The 9,495-nt window shown below is 43.8% G+C and overlaps 1 pseudogene across 1 annotated transcript; it reads right to left on the reverse strand.

Annotated features, from left to right (window-relative positions):
- Positions 1-457: 457 nt before the first annotated feature.
- On the reverse strand, positions 458-9,295 carry LOC311255355 (protein Wnt-2b-A-like; annotated as a pseudogene). Its single transcript, XR_014624879.1, has 5 exons — positions 8,738-9,295; positions 5,515-5,735; positions 4,401-4,678; positions 2,723-2,987; positions 458-1,178 (listed from the first exon to the last, which is right to left on the reverse strand). The product of XR_014624879.1 is annotated as a protein Wnt-2b-A-like (transcript).
- Positions 9,296-9,495: the final 200 nt, after the last annotated feature.

Genomic DNA, 9,495 nt, shown 5'->3' on the forward strand with positions numbered 1-9,495 from the left:
TCACATATACCGTAATAGAAGATTTTGGCCATATCGCCCACCCCTAGCCTACGGACATTTGTTTGAAGCTGTTGGTGCAGCACTGAAACAAAAACAACACAAGACAAAGAACCAGAGGTAGAAATTAAGAAGTTTTCCATAAGGCAACACAGCCAGAATGTGTTACACCAGTTACAGACAGTCAAACTTGTGGTATACGGAGTGAAACATGTAACCCTTTGAGATATCAGTCCAAAGTCCATATGAAGCTTCATGTCTTCTGTTGGTGTGTCTGTTTGAAAGTCCGTCCTCGCTCTCCGGTTTGTGGTCGGTTTGTGTTCACAGTGTAATTTTCTGGCCTTACTCAAGTAGGAACTTTTTTCGTAAGCTCCGGACTTTTTGTTAGTTCGTTAGAGTTGCACTAATTAGCAGCAACTGTCTTTTGCATTTTTACATGATTTGTTGCAGTACCATACAATGTCAGTGTTTTTTTTTTTTTACAATAACTCAAAGAGTCTTTCTTTCTTTCTTACTCTCTCTCTTCAGGCTAAATATTACTATTATTATCATATCGATTTGAGCTATGTCACGTGCTGACACAGTCTTTACGTACTCTTAAAAAAGCAGACATTACCTCATTATCTCTGCCTGAACCAAGGGCGCATTTTACATCAGAATAATATAATATAATATTCAGCCATTTTGTATCAAAGATCCAAAGTTTCTCTTAAAAAAGCTCAACAAATTGTTCTTATAATCACTTGTTAAAGCAGCACACGATCAGTAACTGGGCCTAATTTCCAGTTTACTATCAAGGTCTGTGAAGTCTCTGCTTCAGGAAGTGTCATTGGATCAAAAGCCAGAGGTATTACAGTGAAGAGATCCCAATAATATATCCCATAATAAAATGCAGTCAATAGCGCGCAGGTTAATGAGTCATTCGTGACTGTGATTGGTCAGATCTCCTCGTTAGGTTATGTCCAACCAATCGGGACGCTTGTGGGGCTTGCAGGTGTGGACGTCCACCATGTCCTCGCAGTCGCTGCACTCCACAGCGCAGCACCACTTGAACTTGCACTCGCACTTGGTGACGCGCTTGACGCGCATTGTGTCGTAGCCCCGCCCACAGCACATGACCTCGCAGCCGTCCGTGCCTCTCGAGGATTTGTTGCACACTCTGCCTGCTGTGCCCAAGGAGCCTGAAAGAGACGTAGATATTATTACGGAGAAAATCATAATTTTCCTCAGGCATCAGTAGAAAAAAAACATGCTACATCTGGAAATGAATATTAGTTATTAGTTTTTTATGAAAAATGAATTCATTATTTTCAAAACAGAGAGGGGACAAATCACAGTTACAATCTTATCCTGACTCATCCAATGGAAACAAAATGTTTTCTGCATAACCCATAAGTGTTAAGCATTTTGTCCATGAAGCTACATTAGCTGATTTGACCAAGTGGTAACACAATATTGATATTATAACGTTCATATCATAAACATTTCCTACAGTGTACAGTTTATTTGTTTGTTTTTTTGCCTGAAAGATGCATTCATTAGGTTGCTGAGGGCTGAACTGTAGGCTGCAACTCATGATTATAATTATCAATAAACTTGTTGATCATTATCTTGATTATTCGATGTGTTTTGTCCATAAAATGTCAGAATACGGTGAAAAATATGGCGATCACTTTTTTGCTAACGTGTTCAAATGTCTCGACTATTAATCGACTATCAAAGTGATTCAATTAATGGTTGACAGCTAATCTATTAATCAGCTTATCGTTGCAGCTCTGCTCTGTGGAGCCGAGGGGGACGGCAGGGTTGTCTCTCACATTACAAGGTTATTTGATCCGATGGCAATATAAAAACATTGATAAGTAGTTGTTTTTCGTGGTCGTCATGGTCACATATCAGCTAACCTCCAGTGATGACATACTGTAGATGTCCAGAGCTGCTAATATTGGCAGCTGAACACCTCTGAACACCAGTGGAAAACTGAAACGCTGTTTTCCAAAGCAAAATATCTCTTTTCCCACACTCTTCAGCTGAGTATTGGATTCCAGACACGCTGACAGAATAGTCTTAGAGCCAAACACAAAGGTGTCCATGTACTCAGGTGTTAAATCTAGGCCTGAGATCAGATGCCACGTCTAATAACAGAGAATCCCTGAAGTAAAGAGAAAAGGATAAGAAGAGATATTCCCCTCAGGCTCTTGGGAGTGGAGCTTAATACTGACCAAAGGAAGGATTTGAAAAGTAAGCCTGCGTGTATCCTTAGGCTGTGAATTCCTATACAATGGAGATTAGTGGCAAGGAGAGTCATAAGCTCATTTTAAGATCACCTTTTAACAAGTAAACACAGCCTTTCCTTTGAGCGAACACACCTTCATTACTCCTCAGTTGTCAAGCTGCAACCAAGCTAACGGCAGGGGAGGAGGGGGAGAATCTGATAAGTTAGTGCCATCGTGTCCCCCGCACATAATGCACTGCGCTATCTCACCTAACCCATTAACAGTGAGCTAGTAAACTCCTTCACGCTCTACTGAAGGAGCCGGATTGGAGGAGAGAGGCAGAGCTTGACAAGACAAAGCAAACACCAGGAATTAAAGGAGATGTTAAAGGTCAGATCACTGAAGCTTAAGCTGTGAAGGAATGCCAGCGGACGAGTCTCATATCTTGAAAAAAATGTCATAGATGTTGTAAAAGTGATTGCAGTGGAGTTCCTCACTCAGTCGCTCACCTGCTGCGCGGTCCATGAGACAGTAATCAGGCGAGTTCTCCACGTACACCAGCTCATTCTTGTAGCTTCCCTTGAAGTCCCCGTCTGCCACCTTGAAGCCCGGCCCCTCCTGCTTCATGGTCACCTCGATGGCCGTGTTGTACTTCTTGCGCAGGTAGTCTCCGGTTCTCCTGAAGTCCGACATAGCCAGCCAGCAGGTTCTCAGAGAACAGGAGCCACTGACCCCGTGACACTTGCACTCCAGCTTCATAAAGCGCTTCACTGCCTAAAGCGGAGGTCAAAGGTGACAGGGTGTTAAGTCTATGAAGTTGCCCCATGGCACGATGTAAGTGTGATCAGCTCTGCTAACACGGTGGCTGGTTAAATGTTCTACACTCTGGCTGGATTTTACATTATTTTCCTTCAATGGCTTTTGAAACATTATATCTATGCTATATATTTATACATATATATGCAATCAAAGCAAATGATGCTGTGAGTGTTGCCTTTTCAAGATACCAGATGGACATTTTACTCTTCTTCCCCCAAAAGCTAAATCGAATTAATATTTTGCAATATCCATATTGATAAATGTTGTGAAATAGTCAATTGTATGTAAATTCAGTAAAGAGCCATTTTTTTTTAGACATTTTAAATACATTTTTGAGAAATTCTAGTGAGCATTATTCATTGTTTTCCGAGGTTTTATACACTCTGAAGAATCAGTTATGAAAACTTGAATGGCACTCGGTAGAGTGCATACCTCCGCCAGAGATAACAATCCCCTTTAATTCAGTCAGTCAAACTCGATCTCCTTGTATCACTCTAAATTTTGAACCACCCATAACTGCGTAACCATGATTTAAGATCACCAGATGTGGGATCCTCATCGAATTGTACTCATTATGATACGTGCATTATTCCCTGAGAAATTAATGAATATATATATATATATATAAAAAAACCCAAAAAAAAACAAACAAAGTTAAAGTATGTTGAAAGTAAGAAAAAAGTCCTGGATCGGTCCCTTTACCCGGATCCGCCCCAAAATATTAAAGGGGGCTATTCTGGGCCAAGACCCATCCTGCACCCAAGTTTTGTGGGAATCCCTTTAGTAGTTTTTGTGTAATCTACCTTCCTTGGCGAAGGTAATGAATATAATTTGTCACATTGATGCAAAACTCAACTACGACATTGTAGTTTTTAGACCACGTCTCACAATCGCCTGCTGAAAGCACTGGAAAAACCTAGTGAAATACAGTCCTGTTTCCAACTTCAAAATGTAAATATTAAAGGGATGCTGAGTAGAAATTGCATCTCACCGTGTACAGCCCAGGCCTACTTGATATCAAATTTTTTCAAATAAAATGAGTAAATAAGTGATGAGGTCTATTCATTATAAGAAGGTAAACTGTGGTAAATGGTGCTCTTGTCTCTCATGTACGGGCCTATATCTCGTGTTGGTTTCGTTCCTGAAACTAAAAACAACTAATGTTACTCCCGGCCCATCATTGAAAATAACCAATTAAGGTTTTTGGAATGGAAAATAATAAGTGAACGCGGTGTTAAAATAATAAGTGAACAGTATGTTCCAATCGGGACGCAAATCTCAGTATCCTGACTGACATCCCACTCAGCCATGTCGACTTGAAATGATGGTCCTCGACCATGATGTGTTAATATTAAAGCTGCTGCTCACCATCCGACCGCACCGGTTGTTGTGCCGGTTCATCAGCGCACGAGCATCCTTCCCCATCCCCTCTCGAGCATCTACGAAGGCCTTTGCGAATTTGATGCCGTAGTTGACGTTGTCGCTGCATCCGCCCCAGTCGAAGTTGCCCCTGTCGTCGCTAGCTCGCCCTCGCTTGTGGCCGTCGCAGTTGCAGATCTTCAGCTCCCCCTGACTGCAGGCCCTGGTGATGGCGTAGACCACTCCCGCTGAAGAGATGGCGTACACGAACGCTGCCTCTCGGCTGCCTGGGTGCACAGGAAGGAGAGCTGTTGCAATGAAATCCTTCAGAAAGTAATGTTTAATCATCAGGGAAAATATGTTTTTACTGCTACTTTTATCTGATAAATGACAGTGTGTTAAACTTGGTCAGAAACTACACCAGGTCTGTTCCTGTGTTTGGTAAAGATCGCAGTGCTCAGGTTCATCGTGTTACTGCTCAGCCTTTCTGCGGTATATTCCAGACAGCAGGAGCACAGAAATCAGTCCATTTATGGTGGATGGTCCAGACAGAGGTAGCTGCATGTCAGCTATAACATCACAGTCCAGCCGACTCTCCTTTCACCTTTTTAATTTGCACAGATGGCAGCTCTCTCAGTCACTGGGCTCTGTTTTCATTTCAGGCAAGAGGAGATTTTGGGGGTTATTTGGTCTGGCTTTCCCACCCACCTCCCGTCCTCATTCCTGCTCACGCAACGAAGCAGAACACAGGCGATATGTCAGGGAGTAAAGCTTTGTCTGGCTGCCAGAAACATCTACCCAAATATTTACATCTCCTATTACTGTTTATACATCACCAGTGTGGTGATCTGCTACTTGTTTTCGGAGAACATCCACTTTCCCAATCTTCCCTCATTCTGAAGAGGGTAAGAAAGAAAACCCCACAACACTTTCTCTTTCTGTTTGTGTTTTAAGGCAGAGTTGATTTAATAATAAGACACCTATTAATTCTCCACTTATCTGGTAACAGCGGAGACATTTACGAGGATGATTAACTCGAGTGTCACTGGCGTAAACAACCGCTGTCACGCACAGGCGGAGAACCACACAGATAGAAATCCTTGTCACACACGAGCAGACTCACTTCGCAGCATCACCCGGCCAAACACCGTGTGGTCGCGGTCCAGCGTGCTGCAGTTCCAGCGGTGGTGTCTGAACTGGTGCTGGCACTCTTTGATCCACTCTTTGGCTCCCTCGCCGATGGACTGCATCAGGTCCGGGTGCCGCTGGCACAGCTGGCGCTGCTTGTTCACCAGGCCGGGAATGTTGTCACAGATCACCCGAGCACCCAGCGCTCCGATGTACCTACGGGCGAAGAGCCAACACAGTGTTAATAATGAGAAGTTAAAGGGGTACTCCAACAAATTTTACAGAGTTCACTCAACAGGGACAAACTTTTAGCCTGTCTAGAGCTGTACAGTATGTTGACCTCTGTCGCTCTGGAGGGGTTTTCTGAGAAAATAACCCTTGATGATGTCATAATGATGTAATGAGAGTTATTTCAGCTTGGTTTTTGGCAGCATTCAGGCGACGTCGACAGAATGGAAACAATGGGAAAAACATAGATTGTTCCGAGAGAACTTTTTTAAATGGTCTAAATCAGCTATTTGCTTCATTAACGGTAAATCTTGTTATGCTTCTGCGTCGGTGACAGCCGTGTTGTCTGTCAGTCGGTCCAGTTTTTGTGAACGCAGCATCTCAAGAACGCCTTGAGGATGAACTGATTGGATGTTGGTGGTCAGAGGTCAAGGTCACTGCGACCAAACGACACAAGTGTCCGGTGGATAAAACAATGTAGTTCTGACCTTTTTTTATATCCAAAAGGTCAAAGGTCAACTTCAACTGTGTCAACGGTATAGCTCAGAAAAAAGCAACTTGACCAGTGCACGGAGGCGTTCAACCATTAAGGGGTGGAAATTATTGTATTTTTATTCTTTATTGTCGATGTCACATAATTACATTGGAGGATATTCACAGAAGTTGTTAACATACATCTCCCGGCTTATACTGCAGGGGACTGTATTATTGCCTCTCGCAGTACAAAGTGGCATTACGAAACAAGACGGGCCGGGCTAACTTCAGTTAACATCTCTGCAACACAGTACAGACATCTTTGACGTGTCCTCACCCTCTGTAGATGACGTTAGTTCATTTCTTGATCGTTTTAAACGACAATTCTGGACAGTTCGGACGTATTGCACCTTTAAAAAGGAAGGATTTGACATTTCAGGTAATATGTTTATTCTACAGCTCACCTATCCAAACTTTAGATTGTGTTTGTTTTGATCTGTACAAAAATGGAAGTGCGAAAATGACTTCTTTATTTTATTGTTGCCAGACTATACTGTATCATGATTGTGCCCAGCGGTCGGGTAGAGGAAATAATCAGCACTTCACTCGCCGTAAAAAAAAAAAGGCATTTTGTCGTTCTTGCACTTTGGTTTTTGTGCAGACTAAACAAACCTTTCCTTTAAAAGGGAGTGTGAGTGTTTCTTGGGAGATAGTATATTGTTGAGTCTCATTCCCAGGTCGACGAATGAGTCTCACACATGACTCAACAATCAACTATCCTACTCCAGAACCACTCACCCCACCTTAAGTCCAGTTTCTTGATTGGATTCCTACTTGTGTGCCTATTTTTCTTCGCATCCACACCCCTCGTCCACTTGAGACCCAGATATTCAGGATGTAGAAGAGATTATTAAATTCCTCACGTTCAGTGAAAAGCACCTCTCTCCCTGTGACAGGCTTTTGCCTCCTGCTCTATTCACACATAATCCCTAAACTCCTAAAAGGGCCGATCACATGCTGCTGGTATTGTGACACTGGGGGGGCCTCTTATCAACAGGACATGAGGACAGTCATCTACAGTGCAAGTGACCGCTCAGGCCTTTCCCTCCCAGCTTCACAGATCAGCCATATGCAGGCGCAGCCCCGCCACCCACCAACCCTCCCTCCCTCTCTAAGCCTGCACGCTCCACTCTCCATCCGGATATCATTATAGTCCCTAATCGCAGCCACATTTGTGTCGCCTGGCCACCGAGACAGAAACGGACGTAGCAGGCAGTTTCCACTCCCGTTAAGGCTGTTCCAGTCCCGTTCTAACTGCGACTATCTGCCTGAGCAGTAAAGCAGAGCAGAGGCACTACATGTGTTTATTGTGTGTTGTACACACCGGCTGTGCCAAGAGACCCCTGACTGTCTCCAAGAGGACACACACATAGAAAGAGAGAGGGAAGGGGGTCCTGGGCGGCAAGACACATGGTGCTTATCTAAATTATCACAATGGTTAAAAATAGGCCCTGACAATACAAACCAGGATTAAATAAGTATTCATCACCCGTGCCTCTGCTGCTCTGCGTGTCTCTCTTTCTTTCTCCGGAGTTTTCTCAGCAATTTCAATCAAAGCTTTTTCATAAAGTATTTGCATAAGAAGCAAATAGGATAACATGCATTTGGCTCTCTCGGGAAATTACAATTCATAATATTATTTAGGCTACAAAGGGTGCGTTTTTAATCTAAATCCATCCGAAAAACAGAGCGTAATTGTTGTCGGGGTGCGGGGCCAGAAAGGAAGAAAAATTAGAATTAGACTCGCTGCACTGTGGCTGGTTAAATATAAAGTAGCGACACATCAAATACAATTTCTGCAAGTGTGACCTGACACATGAGAACAACTATTTCAGGTGGGTGGGATAACAGAGAGGGGGGGGTGCATGCTTACACCCCTGCAGGGTTTTTTTTTTTTTCTTCTTCCTCCCCTGAGCGTTTAAAACCTCAGGAGAAATCATCAAGGGGCATTTATTCATGCACCAGCGCCTGCACCTGCCACTTACTCTGGGCAAGATGGATGGATAGGGGAGATCCCCCACCGCCCCCCCAACCGAACACCATTAATCTTCATAAACTCATGGCACACACTGCTGCTGTGCTGAACATCTCACCTTGCATTGATGTTTGATACAAAAAAAAAAATGACATCAGCACAAACATTCCCATGCAGAGATGAAAGTGCAACTTTAAAAAAAAGGCTAGAAATTTTAGAAAATATAGACTTTTTGGAGGTTTGGTGACAAAAAATACCAACAGAATGTTTTCATCAAGATGGAAATTTCAGATCATATTTGTCAAATGAGCAGAAGAAAGTTAGCTAGACCCTTTTTTGCCTTCATCTCAACACAATGTCCAATCTTTCTACCTCACGGATGAAATCACAAGTTTCTCTGCACTTGCATCTGCAGCTTCACTCAGGCTCCCATTACAGACGTGCATTCAGAACAGGTCTAAATCTCAGCAGATGTACTCACCACCACGACGAATCCACCCTCGGTGTGAAAATGAGCAGGAGCAGAATAAAAATGAAGTATATCTTAGAGATGGGTTTGGAGTGATGTTGGATTTTCGTCCCATTTCTGATCCCCATAGCCCTGCTGCTGTCCGATAAGCTCCGAGGAAACATGCTTCTTCCTTTCATGTGTTGGCAAAAGCTGCGCGATCAGGTGTGAAAGTCCTTGACGAGCGTCTGCCGTCCATCATCGGAGAGCCGAAAGAAGTTCAGAGGGAGGAAAAGTGGTTTTAAACTCCATCAGGTGACTGGTGCTGACAGACCCCCTGTCAGTTCATCTGTAATCTGCAGCGTCGTCGGAGATTGTAATAAATGAGTGAGCGCAATAAGTCGTCTCAGATGTCTTTAACAGCCTTGTAACAATAAATTCACCTCTCCTCCTCAGCTGTTGCGCACCGAATTCAATGTCACTGGAAAAGCTCCGAGAAGTCGCAGAGCGCAAACACGGCGGCCAAAGTGGTGGAAGTCAGATCAGATACGAGTCGAGGGGGAGAACTGTTTCCGAGGATGGGGAAGACATTGTGCGCACCTTTCCTCCTGTAGCCGGGAATGAAGATGCGCACCGAAACGCGCAGCGCTCCGCCGCGGTGCGTCAGCTGTCTGTGACCCCCCCTCTCCTCCTTCCCTCCCTCCCTCCATCCTCCACCCCCTTTGTCAAAAAATTACAAATAGCGGTATGTGGAGCAACAGACAGCAGGAATGGAGATGTGTATATTTAGT

This window comes from Pagrus pagrus (assembly GCF_965226575.1).
Source record: "Pagrus pagrus genome assembly, chromosome: 3".
Classification (NCBI taxonomy): Eukaryota; Metazoa; Chordata; class Actinopteri; order Spariformes; family Sparidae; genus Pagrus; species Pagrus pagrus.